Consider the following 15,099-nt stretch of genomic DNA (forward strand, 5'->3'; position numbering starts at 1 on the left):
AGATAGATAGATAAGGGTTAGCAGGTAATGTTACCTGAATCCATTGGTTCTAGCTGTTCAATCTCAGCATCTCCTTCTCTACAATTTCAGTGGGAGGCTGTCTCTGTTCAGCTCTCGTGCCCACAGCACTCCCTGACCTGGATCTCCTTACCTTCCTCTGTAGTCTACACCTGCCTTCCTCTGTAAGCCCTGATCAGCCCTTGGCTCCTTCCAGTGATTCCTCCTGGCTTCAAACTCCAACTACACTTATTTTCAATGTCATTTGTTTGGCCCTTAATATACTGTATTGTTATCTGTCTCTGTTATAAATATGTCCTGTCTTCTAAGAGAGATGAGAAGCTCCCAGCACTGCATCTCCTGCCTACAATAGGTGCCCTGTAAGTGTTTGCTGATGATAATAGTGATATCCAGGGGAGAGTAAATCTGTTAAGCGTGCTATTTGCTGCAGCCAGTAAAAGGGAGCAATCCCTTTAGTGGCTTTAATTCCCTTGAGAGATGAACACGAGATAGACGGGAAGCATCTCCCCATTTGAATAATATTTTATTCTAATGGGTAAATATTAGCATTCTCCCTACCATCACTTAGTGGTCCTCTTCTGCTGTTATTTGAAAGGAATAAATACATCACTTAAATGGTATTACTCAAGAATATTGCCAGAATTGTTTATAGATAGTCACTATCTATATATTTAAAGTTCCAGCTCATTTTTTTTCTCAAAGCAAATAATTTCTGTTAACATAAAGTGAAGCACTTACAGGAATTTTAAAATATGTTTATGAAGTCTAAGAAAGCCAAAATAGTGAAAACAACATAATAGAGCTGGAGAACACAAAGGGGACCCTGACAGACAATAGGAGGGACTTGTTCAGGTTTGGGGTAATTACCAGCAACTCTAACCCACAGCCCACAAAGGAAAGTGTCTCTCTTTCGTCTCTGTGTCCCCAGATCAACACACAGTGCCTGACTTGCACTGGGGATCCAGGGCAGTTGTCTGCATTAGAATTCAACTCTGTACCTGTAGGTAGACAGACAGCTCACTTTCAGGCCTTGGCAAAAGATGTGCTTTGCACAGAAACCAAATATGTTTTCTGAAGAAACGAATAAGTGAATTATGATTCCATGCGGCTGGATTCTAAGAACACTGGTTGTCATTATATCATGCCCAAGTATCAGAAGTAAGAATCCAAGGGGAAAGGGAGATGAATAAGTGGGTAAAGTGCTTGCCCTACAAGCATGAGGCCTCAGTTCATGCCATGGCGCCCACATAAAAGCTGACACAGAGGCATGCATTTGTAACCTCAGTGCCAGGGAGGTGGATGCAGGAAGTTCCACAGGGCTTGCTGGCCAACCAGTCTAGCCAAATAAGAGAGCTCCAGGTTCAGTGAGAGACTCTGTCTCAAAAAGTAACACAGATCAATTGAGAATGACACTCAGTATCTACCTTTGTCCTCCACTTGTGCACATGCACACGCACGCGCACACACACACACACACACACACACACACACACACACTGGATAAACTTGTCTGTTCTGCATGTTACCAACACCTGCATAATCATCTCCTTATATGCAAACGTGATGATTTTTATGTTAATAGGGTGAAGGGGTAATCAGGGAGACACTGAGGAAAGGGGAGAGGGCCAGCTTGGCAGGAGGGAGTAGCTTCCTTCAAGGCCCTGAGGTAGGAGGAAACAGAATTTTCTACTGAATGGAGGGAGTCTAAGGTAGCCTGGATGCTAAAAGCAACAGGGAAGGTGTCATGATTTGATAACAAAGTAGCAAGCAGAACTCAGAGAAGACAGGGCTCCATGAGCCACATTACGAATGTTAGTCCGCTAACAACTGTCTGTAATTCCAGGCCCAGGGGATCCGACAATCTCTTCTGACCTCCATGGGCATTTCATGACATGGGTGCACTTACCTACATGCAGGCAATACACACATATACATAAAATAAAAATAATAAATAAATTTTTTAAAAAAAAATAAAAAGAATGTTAGTCCAGCCAGACATGGTGGTGCACACCTTTAGTCCCAGCACTCGGAGTAGACAGATCTCTGTGATTTCCAAGGCCAACCTAGTCTACATAGCAAATTCCAGGTTAGCTGAGTCTACAGGGAGATACTGTCTCAAAAAGACCAAAAGAAAACAAGAATGCTAATGTTAGTCCAGCCAGATAGGGTGGCCAACACCTTCAGTCCCAGCACTTGAGAGGCAAAGGAAGGTGGATCTGTGAAATCCAGCACAGTCTGGGTTACATAGCAAGTTCCAGGCCAACTGGGTCTATAAGGAAAACCCATCTGAAAAGAAAAGGAAAAAAAAAAAGAAAAAAAAAGGCCTAAGGTCCAGCCAGGCACGGAGGCAGAAGCAGGTGGAGCTCTGTGAGTCCTCGCTGGTTACATAGCCAGTAGCAAGTTCCAGGCCACCTGGGGCCACATAGTGAGACCTAGTCTTAAAAAAAAAAAAAGTCAATCAGTAAGCAGCTAGAATACTTTGAAGGATTGAAAATTTGTGAATGAATCACTAAAATATCAATTATGTGTTTTGAAAAGATCTCTGTGGTTGACAAAGAAAACACTGGGAAGAAAGCACAGAGCAAAGAGACCATTCATAAATGCACTCAAGAAGTCTTCAATACACACTTACTATGGACCAGCACTATTCCATACAGCGGTTATAGTCACAAGGAATATATAGACAAAAATTCTTGCTCATGTGGAGCTTACATTGGAACCAGAGGTGACAGGCAAACTAATGAGGACAGTCTACAGCATATTGAATGGTAAGAACTGTTCAGGAGTGGGGAGGGACTCAAGGCAGAAAAGGAAGAGCTGGCCAAGGACAAGGGGTAGGGCAGTTTCCACTTTTATGGAGGAAATCATAAATAATCACTGAAAGGATAACCTAAGAGCAAATACCTGAAGGAGGAAAGGTTCGGCCACGCAGATAACTTGGTATGGAACATCCTAAACAGAAGAGCCCTACGTGCAAAAGCCCTGAGCCAGGAACTCGCTGGCCTGCTCGGGGGAAGCAGCGAGAAGGGCCAGTGTGGACAGGTGAGGAGCAAGAAAAGAAATGAGAAGCTGGCCGAAGCTGGTGGAGGAAGCTCATCTAAGGCCGGGCAGCCATCAGAAGGACTTGGATTTTTACTCTGAGTGAGAGAGGACTAATTGGATCCCTCTCTGGCCATGTGTGATGTGGGAGGGAGCAGAGGAGAAGAGACTGAGGTAAGAACAAAACAAGAGTTCAGTGGGAGCTACTGCAGTGGACCCGGCAGAGGACGGTGACGGCCTGCTCTGCAGCTGGGAATGGATCTGACAAGTGGCAAGATTCAAAGTCCACTTTGAAGATCAAGTGAGATATTCTGGCAGACAGTACATGCAACAAAGGAAGGGAAGGGGCCAGGCCCATACCAAGAATAACTGGAAGCTTGAAGGGGCTGCTAACCAAAGTGCTCAGTGCTGTCATGAGATAGAAGGTCAATGTCATATTGCAGAGATCATGTTTGAGGTGCCAACAAGACTTCCAAGAAGAAATAACATTCAGGAGAAAGTTAGGGGAAAGATTCAGGGTTCAGTCTCACTGAAATACATATGAGGTTTGATGTTCCTGTACCTTAATCAAAGCCTAAGGCTGATTATGATATTGTGGAGGTTGATGTGAATACAGACAAGAGGGCGCCAAAGGACTGGGTCTTAGGACTACGGCTGTAAGGTAAGTAAGTTCCAGGAAGTGAGGAAGGAAATCTAGGCGGTGAATGCTGGAAGTCTAGAGTAGACCACATGTCCAGGAAGTAGACACATGTCTGTATTGAATACCACTCCAGAGGTCTTCAAGCCCCAGCAAGCACAGCCTCCGTGCAGGCAAGAGATAGAAGAGTGCGGGGCTGTGGTGAATGGGTAAGGTATTGGACACAGTGAGTAGACTGTCTTGATAGAAGTGATAAATCCTGAGATAGAGAAGAATGGGTGAATTTAGATACATTTAGAAGACAAAAATCCACAGTGCTTGGTAGAAATACTATAGGCAAAGAAATCTAAGATATGAGAGTAAAGCTCAGAAATAGTGAATTTCATTCAGAAAGCAAAAATAAGAAATGCAATTAATTCTTCATTCTCCTAACAAATGTTTCTTTCAACTCCTAAGCCATGGCATTGCATTTTAAATGACATGGATAGTACTAGAATGCCTAAATACAGAAGGGGCACCATTTCAAATCCTCACACTTATTTATGTGCATGTGTAGATGATGCACAAGCAAGGTCTTAGCAGAGACTGGCACGGTGGTTAGTATAATCTCTCTGGATGGTGGAGTTTCAGGTAACTTTTATTTATTTTTTAAGATTTTTTTAGAATCAGGTGTATATGTCAGTATGTGTCTGTGTGCGGGTATGTGAACATGTGAGTGCAGGTGCCCACAAAGTCCAGAAGAAGGCATTGGATCCTGTAGAGCTGGAGCCATAGGCAATTGTGAGCCACCCAACATAGGTCCTGGGAACTGAACTCAAATCCTCTGCAAGAGCGGTTTGTGCTCTTAACCACCGGACTCTCTCTCCAATCCCACTTTTATTTCTTTTTTTTTTTTTCATTCTGTTTACTTTCTCAATTTTCATTACTGTGCTTTATTTTATAACTTAAAGCCAAAATATCGGTTTTAGAAGGAAAGGGAGCAATGACAAAGAATCCATCAGGTGATATGTTGATTAAACTCTTGCTAGACATTGCTGGATCCATTTTTAACCTTCAAGATGTGATACAATGGAATTAAAAATAAAGCCCAACTTTCAGACTCACTGTCACAAAGGGATAACATCATACTGGTTTCTTAGGGATTACAGGAATGGTTCTTATACTTTAATGCACAGAAACTTGACCATTAGTGAAATAGGAATTAGACATAGCTACCACTAAATATATTTTTTCATATTGACCCACTTAGAAAAAGTGACTTTTTTGTTAAATTTGTCTTGTAATCTAATTTCCCTCTTTTTCTTCTGTTTGAAACTATATCAAACAATTCCATGGCAGTATCATTTAAAATGTAAATTGTATTGCTATACATAAAATGAAGTTCAGTTTTCACTTTAAAAGATGTCGAGTGTTACTAACTGTATAAACATTTCAGTTTGAGTTAAAAAATTAAAACATTTATGTCTTTCAAAAATCATCAATAAGAAATAAAAAGTTATTCTTGCTATCTATTCAAAGTAACTAAAAGCAGGATCTAGAATATCCTATTAATCTTTTTTCAGAAGAAGCAAGGAGAAATAAAGGAAGGGAGGGAGGGAGGGAGGAAGAGTTGAGGAGGCAAAGTGAACAGTCACTGAGGGAACTCAGTAGACCTGGAACATCCATCTTTTTTTTCTTTAAATTGCACTTGGTTAATTTCAAATTACAAATACAATTCATTAATTGATTTTCTTGGTCTCAGTGAGGCCACTCAAAACGTCATATACTTATCTTTTGAAAATGATGTTTCTTTTTAATATTATTTTATATATAGAATGTCACACTTAGGGATGGAGCAAGACCAGCCCTTACTCTGTGTTTATTTTTATCTCACACAGTATTTTGTGGGGCCTGCAGATGTCTCCACACTATATGGCGTGGGTCCTCATGCCTCATTTCTGGCTACCATTTCCACTTAGAACATTTATTCTATTCACTGCCTCAATTTTGTGATAATGGTCACTAGGGTTCTTTGTTGGCATGTTCTGAACATGTTTGAGCTTGGTGCTGTTAACCCTCAGGGGTCAGTAGGCCTCTGAGTATGAATCCTAATTCAAGAATAGAATGGCATTGGTGGGCATGGAAGGAGGGAGCAGAGTCTGTGCTAGCCTGAGCTGCAGCAAATGGGTGAGGTGCCACTGAAATAGACCTAGAGCAGAAAAAAAAAATCACTGGGCTTCTTCCCTTTGTCTTCCCTAGGAAACTTACAGATCCGGTACAACCTGGGAGGAACCAGAGAGCCTTACAATATTGATGTAGACCAAAGGAACATGGCCAATGGACAGCCCCACAGTGTCAACATCACCCGTCATGAGAAGACCATAATTCTCAAGGTGCATATATGTGGGTCTCTCCCTCCCCTCGTGGGCCGTTGGCCACCGACCCACGAGAACAAAGGGAGCAGAAGCGACGAATGGGGTCAGGATGGCCAGTGAGCATGGACAGAAAAGACCTTCCGGGAGTCAGTTTCAGTGATACATCTCATTTATTCAGTGGGGGTCAGGGAAAAACATAGGGTGGAGATGGTAGTCAAAGCTTCACCTGATAGGTGTTCCTAGTATGCTTTATTTGAATGTGGCAGGAGGACCCTATCATCTGGCTATAGTGCAATGCCTAATTATCATATAGAAAAAACCTGGGGGCAGTTTTTGTAGGTAACTATGCCAAAGGTCATGTTCCAAATAAGGGTAGGAAGCCCCTGCTGAGAATGGGAGTCCTCCATTTTAAGCTGAGCTCAGAGAGCTGTCCGGACATCGTGGACTGCAACCTTCATGGCAGGGTTCCCCAACATTTCCCCCTGTTTTGTTTTATAGCGGAGAGGTGTCATCACAAGCTTTAAGAGCCAATTCATCTATATCGGGAGAATCCAAGGTCTGATAATTGACCATGACCTGATTTGTAGTAATTTTAGCAATGGTGGCAATTTGTCAGCTAAGAAATTACATGAAACAGGGAGCAGGCATCAAAATAACACACAGCATAATCGGGGGCTATTGATATTGTAACATTCCCCCCCTCTGAAGAGGTAACCCTAAAATCTTTCTGGGATAAGAGCTCCCAAATACTTCTAACATTTCTGGCCTTTGGGGCAGAGTACTTTGCTAAAAGGCCCAAGGACATTTTGACTTTTAGCCAAGAAAGAAACTGGCCACTTTTCTTTGGGGTCTTTTTACCCTAGATGCCTAGCCAGTTTCTATCTCCTATTCTTACCATACCACCCTCTGAAGAGGCTTACCCAAATTGCCAATAAGTAATTGGGATACAGACCGCTCTTGCTTCTTCCATGCTGAACAGGGACGCAGGGTGAGGCAATTGGGGTACCCCCTTCAGTGGGTCTAAGACTCCAAAATTGCATAACTCTTAACTATAGGGAGCAAAGGAAGATGCTTGACTGGTGCCTGGGAGATGTGAAGGGCAAGTAAAGGCAAGAGTAGTTAGTATTACAATTTCTAGGCAGGAACCAGAAAATATCCAAATTAAAGTCCATTGGAATTTCTTGATGAGGGCTTCCAAAGGCATCCATCTAATGGGTTCCTCCTCATTTTTCTTTTGTCTGCTAAGGCTGGACTAATGATTGAACTCAGGATTTGTTGTCAGGCACTTTGATAACTGTTGGAGTGGCTAGAATCAGCTCCCCCTTAAACAGCCTCTAGATAGGGAGAGAAAACTAACTTAACCTTCGTTTTAGAACAATAGTGAGTTGTTTCCCTCAGCTGCAGGCAGGCACTACAGTATTGCAGACCAGGAACTGAAGTCTTACAGCTAAGTAACATTGGCTTACTAGGAACAAATCATCAATGAGAAATAATTGTCTAAATAACTCTTATAAGAACTTAAGTCTAATGTTTGGGATGTGTAATCCCTTGAACTCAACAAAATATGTTGATGACTTTAATCTTTGGTTATACTTTCCTTTTGGGTGTTTAAGACCATACAGTTGGCCCAAATAAACCAATTTGCACTGAGGAGCTGGGTTGGTCTGGATGCAAAGGATCAGGAAGAGGAAAGGTCAGCCCCACAGTCCAGGAAAGACGCTGGCAGGTTGTGCAGCCCAGGGAAGCAGAGGGAAGTGAGGATGGGACCAGGCCTCGAGGGCTCCTGGGAACCCCAGAAGGAACTGGGTTGGTCTGGATGCAAAGGATCAGGAAGTAGTGGTGGTTCCCCTGGTGCCTGGGACCCCAAGACAAGGAATGGGACAGGTCCCCGGCTAGGAGGAGAGATAGACAGTGGAGATGGGAGGGTGAATGAGGCTGGGGGAGTCAAGGCATGGGGGGCATGATCAACTGGCAGAGAGAGGCCTGTGGGTTGTGCAGGCCCAGGGGAGCAGAGCCAATCTGGTACTTTTACTTACCATGTGCCATGTAGACAAAGCTTGGGCAAAACCCAAACATTTTTAAATAAACGTTGATGAGACATCCTTAAACTAGTTGACTAAGCTATGACCTTAGAAATTTTAAGATCTTTTTTTTTCCATGCTTGATAAATCATAACAAACCTATACAGACCTCCATCACTTGCTTAGGCATTCTCATTTTTAACAAAATACCTCCGCTCCTGTATCCTTCTAACATCTTTTACCTTACCATTTTCTTTCTTAATAACCATGAGACATAATATCATTAACAAATAAATTTTCCATCTGTTGTGAGAATTTTTTTCTGGGGATACTAAGCAATTTTTTCCCCTTCTAAGGTTTTAGTGTCAAACCAATGTTTGATTATATTAAAGTTTTCCTGGGGAACTGATGAATTTACTGAGCTTACTTACAGAGATGACTGAGGGGTTGCTGAGGTGTATGAGTGACCAGAGTGTATGTACACTGGAAAGCTTTAACCCAGCAAGGATCAAGCCTTTTCCTCCTAGCCTTCCCTGGATAATATACTTTAGTCCTCCCCAAACCCAGGAGACCATGTGATTAGGACCAAATTACATACAGTTGTCTGGGAAGAGCAGCTGGATACTCAGGTGAGGGTCCAATGACCCTGATTACCCCTCCTCCTTTAATTAAAGAATATGATACTTAAGTCAACAAGTCCGTTTTGTTAGTGGACACAGCTGAAGTCATGAAGACGGTAGTTTGACTCAGAAGAACATAGTGTGTAGCATCATGTTATTAAAGAACATGGAATCTAAATTATATATAAGATAATGTAATAAATTAATATTACCCATGTACATACTGTGTTTTATAAGTTTTTAGGTAAACCTTATAGAAAACACAAGATAGTTAAAAATCTTTTACCTTATGTAGTTTAGAGAGTGATCTACCAAAATCTTGCTTTAGGTGGAAAGAAGCAATTGGTACAGAGTTAAACATTATCGAATTGATGTTTACAACTTCTAGTAAACTTTTAGCAAATCAGTTTTAGGAAAACTGATGCTTTAGTTGCTGACTGAGGAATTCTAGGCAGAAGATCTCTCTTTAAAAAAAAAATCTATCCTGTTGTTTATTAAGTAGTTAAATTTATCATTGTATTACCATACATTTTACATTACTCTGTGTTAGTGACTTTACTCAGCACTGTGACCAAATAGAGAATCGCATTAACTACTTTTACTATAGACAGTAATACCCTCTGTTTAAACTAGTTTACACCTTAGCTGTTTTTAATTGTACAGTGCATTTACTCTTAGGCTGTTTTGCTGTTTTCCTTTTCTTGTCACATGGTCAGGGGGCCAGCCTGAGCCTGGAAAAGCCTTGGAGAACATATCCTGAGATAATAGGCTTGAGTCTGAAGTGGGAGGGTCATCCCATCTCCAGAGTCAGCATCTCAGTGAGCTCAAACAGCACATGACAATTTACCAATATAATTAATACAAAAAGGCATTTGTTTTTCTTTAGCCTAAAAGTTTTTAAATTGTTTATCCATATTTTACTTTTAAACTAAGGCAAGACTGTTAACTCTCATGGTGAATTCCGTTGAAGAGGGCTGTCAGTCTGGATTGGAAAAACCATTTTATAATTTATTATACATGATCTTGGACTAAGTACCCATGACCTGGGGATTAAGAAACACAGAAAGCAATGGTACCTAAAAGAAAATGCAAAGAGACAATATCATAATACTCTTTTATTTTTAGTCTATCCATGACATTGTAACTAGAAGGTACCCAGGGAATGATGTGTTCTTTTTTTCTTTTTTTTTAAAGTCTATCCATGACATTGTAACTAGAAGGTACCCAGGGAATGATGTGGCGGGGACAAAAGCAAGCATACAGTAACTGAGCATCAGTGAGGGAAATACTCTATTCAAGAGAAAAACAGGCTTAGAATCACAATGCAGAAAAGGGAAGTGGTTGGGACCAGTGGAGTCCACATCTTAAGTCTCCCATCCAAGTAGGCTATCCCTTGCAATGTCCCATAGTTGTAACTATGTATTGGTAGTAGCTTGTCTCCTGTGGGCCGCCGTAGCCACCGTGGTGGGAGAGAGGGGGGAGAAAAGGCCATGACCTGCGCCATGCATGCCCTCGGTGCAAGCCAGCCACCATCTGGGTGCATGAAGCACGAAGGCACTTCCCACCAAGGGGAAGCCCAAGGGGACGCAGAGGACTACAGGAGAAAGCCCTCCATGCAGGGCGGTCGTCTCAGATGAGTCCCTTCCCCAAGAAAAAGTTTACAGGAAAAAAATTGGCTTTTAAAATCTTTTTTACGTTTGTCCATGGGGCAAGATGCCTTAAATTTTTTAAATGCTCCATGGCCACCTGTTGCTTTAAATCCCTTTTTTTGTTGTTGTTCTTTGTTTGTTCTCTCTCTCTCTCTCTCTCTCTCTCTCTCTCTCTCTCTCGCCAATTTAAATTCCCACCTAACTGGTTTGGCCTGAGCCTGAATGCCCCGAGGCAAGATAACAAAACAGATAAGGAAGTTTATTTGCTCTCTTAGGAGTTGAATTCAATGTGTGTGAAAAGCTCTGCACGATAGAACTTTGGGGATTCTTTGTTTCTAGGGGTGTTGTTCAAGATAGAAAAGGAAAGGGGGTGAAACACCAAGTCCTAGAGGAACATTCCTGAGACCTGAAGATCATAGGGAACTCCTGGCTAGTCCATAGCACAAGCCTGACCGCAAGTTTCAGAAAACCAGCAACCGCTCTAAGAGCATTTAACTGGTCATTGTATGACCGGGTTTTGCATTAGAAAGGTGTATAGATAGGAGGTCTTTGTCTACACCCAGGCGGGCAGTCAGAATCCGTTCAGAGGACTAAGAGCCTTCAGCTAACATCAGGGAGTAGCCCTGATCAGAAAGCCTCAATTGCGCCTCCGTCTTTAACTCCGCATGTTCCAGAAGCCCCACATTGGGCTCCAGCTGTGGGTCTCTCCCTCCCCTTGTGGGACGTTGGCCACCGACCCACGAGAACAGAGGGAGCAGAAATGATGAATGGTGTCAGGACAGCCAGTGAGCATGGATGGAAAAGACCTTCCAGGAGTCAGTTTCAGTGATACAGCTCGTTTATTCAGTGGGGGTCAGGGAAAAACATAGGGTGGAGATGGTAGTCAAAGCTTCACCTGATAGGTGTTCCTAGTATGCTTTATTTGAATGTGGCAGGAGGACCCTATCATCTGGCTATAGTGCAATGCCTAATTATCATATAGAAAAAACCTGGGGGCAGTTTTTGTAGGTAACTATGCCAAAGGTCATGTTCCAAATAAGGCCAGGCATCTGTGCTTAGAGACACTTTCCAGACAAGGTCAGGCAGAGAGCAGGAAGCCCCTGCTGAGAAAGGAGTCAACCTTAACATCAGGGTTCCCCAACACATATAAGTTACATACATGATGTTTATAGTCTCTGTACCTTGTAATATTTGGCCATTGGTTCAGTGGGGGGGATGTTTTTGTTTTCACAGGGGTGTGGATCAAACATAAGGCCTTGTGCATACTAAGTCAAGTACTGTATCGCTGAGCTATATCTCCAAACAACTTTTTAGTTTTAATTTTGAGGCAGAATTTTACCCAAGTTCCTGGCTGGCCCTGAACTCACTCTGTAGCCCAGGTGGGCCTTGAGCTTGTGATCCTTCTGTCTACAGGCCTGCACCATTAGGTCAGCCTGGCTATTAAGTTTCTTTTAAGGAATTTGGGCAGGTGGAATAGACAATATTATAGTTTCTACTACAAGTGTATTAACTAGTGAAGTAAAAAACGTATACAGAGGCATCCTTTGTATTCATGAGGGATTGGTTCCAGGATGTTCCAGGAACCTGAGGCTGTTCAAGACCCTTGTGGAAAATGTCTTGGTACTTGCATAGTACATGTATACACATTCCTACACACTTGCAGTCATCTCTAGATTACTTACCATGTAACTACCTTATGTAATATAAATGCTATGTTAACAGGTGCTATACTGTGTTTTTTATGGAGTAACAACAAGGAAAACATTGTGTCTCAGAACAGATGCAATCTGTTTTCTAATAGTCTCAATTTAAGGGTGGTTGTATCCAAAGACATAGGATCCATGGATAAGAACAGGTAACTGATTACTTCAGGAAAGGCAGTGGCCAAGTTGATGGTGAAGAAATCTTTTAGGGTGACATAGAATAAATATTGACTCTATTGTTCATGACCTCCTGCCCCATTTCCCACCTTTCATTTGAGCATCTGTCAGGCAACCATTTCCAGGCCTCCCATCATTCTTCCTGACCAAAATCTAAGACCACAGTCTGTATCATGTTCAGTTGAAGTGTGTCATGTTTCCTGACAAAGTTTATTTTGGTTTATATGATCTACTATTTTCATGACTCCAAAACAATATAAATAACTATTTTTTTATTCCTCTGTGGAGGCTTTGCCTCAAAAATTTCCAAAACCCATTTTCCCCTCAAATCTCAAACTCTAACTATAGATTTTTCAGCAGACAAAGGGATTTATTATGACACTTAAGTTTTATTTCAGGTTCATTTACTGCCCCTACCCCTTCCAGTGATTTTTACAATGAAGAAACCAGCCTGGGAGACACCATGAATAAAACATGACATAGGGAGGTCTCCCTGGGAACTGAGCCAGAAGATCGAGGAGGAGAACTGTCACTGCATCCTCTAGAAGGAGTTCCAAATAGATACCTGTCAAGACAAAGAACATCAGGGACGCAGCTCTGTCAGGAGGCAGAGTGGCATGGTGTTTGGCAGGGGCTGAGCAGCCTCTCAGACCCCATTTGGATTCCGCCAGCTGCTGGGAAAGTTCAGGCTGCAAAGAAAAGGCACGATGTGTCTCTTTTGAGCACTGGTGGATGTCAAATCCATAACTTGATGAAGAGTTTGTGCACGGCCTTTAGCAGTAAATGCTAGAGGGCATTTTAAAAGGAGGTCCTCCCTAGGAAAGTGACAACCTGCTGGCCCAGCCTGCTAAACCATCTATCAAATGTAACTATCTCACAGTAGTTTACAGACTCCTTCGGTCTAACACATGCCTGGCACACTTGAGGTACTGCAAATGGCTTGTTGAGAAAACCAATCCCATCTTTAACCAGGACCCAATCTTAATTCAGAAAAGATAGAGAGGGCTGATGAGATAGCTCAGAGGAGCTTGCCACCAAGCCTGGGCACCTGTATTCAATCCCCAGATCCTATGATGGAAGGAAAGAACCAACTCCCAGTGGTTATCCTCTAACCTCCTCATGCATACCATGGTATGCATGCACTCATACGCACACACCATATACATACACACAATAATAATATATAAAAATTTTAAAGCCAGGAGACAGATGGTTTTATGCTATATTATGGACAATGTGTTCATTGGCATTTAATTAGACTATCTTATTTTAAACTGCCCAATCTGCCATCTCTTTTAAGGAAAATTAATTATCTGGTCATTTCCCTATTGCAAAATAAAAATAGAAATTGAAAACAGGTAAACAATTAACATTAAAGAGATGACTTAGTGGGTAAAGGTGTTTGCTGCCAAGCCAAACAACCTATGTTCAGTCCCTGGGACCCACATAGTGGAAGGCAAGAACTGAATTCTGCAAATTATTCCCTAACGTCTCATGTATACTGTCACACACACACACACACACACACACACACACACACACACACACACACAGAGTGAATAAATAAATTTAATAAAAGATAAAGACAGTATAATAAAGGAGACCTACCACAACCCTAGGATTTTACAGGGTTAACCTAATTCTGCCACACCTGCCACAGTGAATTAGAGACTGGCCTAGAGAGGGGATGAATGACAAGAACTTGAGGCTCTGAAGGCCCTGAGCATCAGAGACAGACTACTGCAGAGGTGGGAAGGCAGGGAGGATCTGGTTCTTTTGTTCTGGATTTCTTTGCCTGCAAATGACCAAAATGAAAGAAAGGAAGGAAGGGAGGAAGGAAGGAAGGAAGGAAGGAAGGAAGGGATTAGAGACTGGCCTAGAGAGGGGATGAATGACAAGAACTTGAGGCTCTGAAGGCCCTGAGCATCAGAGACAGACTACTGCAGAGGTGGGAAGGCAGGGAGGATCTGGTTCTTTTGTTCTGGATTTCTTTGCCTGCAAATGACCAAAATGAAAGAAAGGAAGGAAGGGAGGAAGGAAGGAAGGAAGGAAGGAAGGAAGGGTTGCAGGTGTCCTGGGGCCCTCCGGGCGGTTGTAGAGTCAGTGTGGAGTCACAACACAGACTCCGGGAGTCAGGTGAGAAGCAGGCAGTGCGAGCAGCTACAGACTCGTTTATTGCGGATATGGGGCTCCCTTATATCCCCCCTCCCAGTGTCCCATTGGTCCATTGATAGGTCATGTCTGTCCCTCATTGGTTCTCTGTATCAGGCCATTTTCACGTCAGCCATCTCTATGTCTTTTGGCAGAACACAGGTTTGACTCAGCCAGATGTTTTTGGCACGTTTGCAGTGTGCATGCACAGGTTGTTTAGGCCACACTTCCTCCTACAAGGAAGGAAGGAAGGAAGGGAGGGAGGGAGGGAGGGAGGGAAGGAAGTAAGGAAGGAAGGAAGGAAGGAAGGAAGGAAGGAAGGAAGGAAGGAAGGAGCCAGTTCAGAATTAATTTACTGGGGAAAGATTCGTAGGGTGGATCATAGACTTACAGAAAATTTAAGAAAGACAAAACCAGGGCCTGGAGAGATAGCTCAGTGGTTAAGAGCACTGACTGCTCTTGCAGAGGTCCTGAGTTCAGTTCCCAGCACCCACACGGTGGCTAACAAATAAGGAATCTATGGGATCTAATGCTCTACTCTGGCCTCTCTGGGCACTGCACACACATGGTGCCCTTATATATATGCAGGCCTAACACTCATATACATAAGATAAATAAACTATTTTTTAAAAAAAAGATAAAAAACCAAATTAGGCAGATTAAAATGTTGAAAACACCATTGGTGTCTCTCTCTCTCTCTCTCTCTCTCTCTCTCTCTCTCTCTCTCTCT

This window comes from Nannospalax galili, unplaced genomic scaffold (assembly GCF_000622305.1).
Source record: "Nannospalax galili isolate Female #2095 unplaced genomic scaffold, S.galili_v1.0 scaffold234, whole genome shotgun sequence".
NCBI classification, from domain to species: domain Eukaryota; kingdom Metazoa; phylum Chordata; class Mammalia; order Rodentia; family Spalacidae; genus Nannospalax; species Nannospalax galili.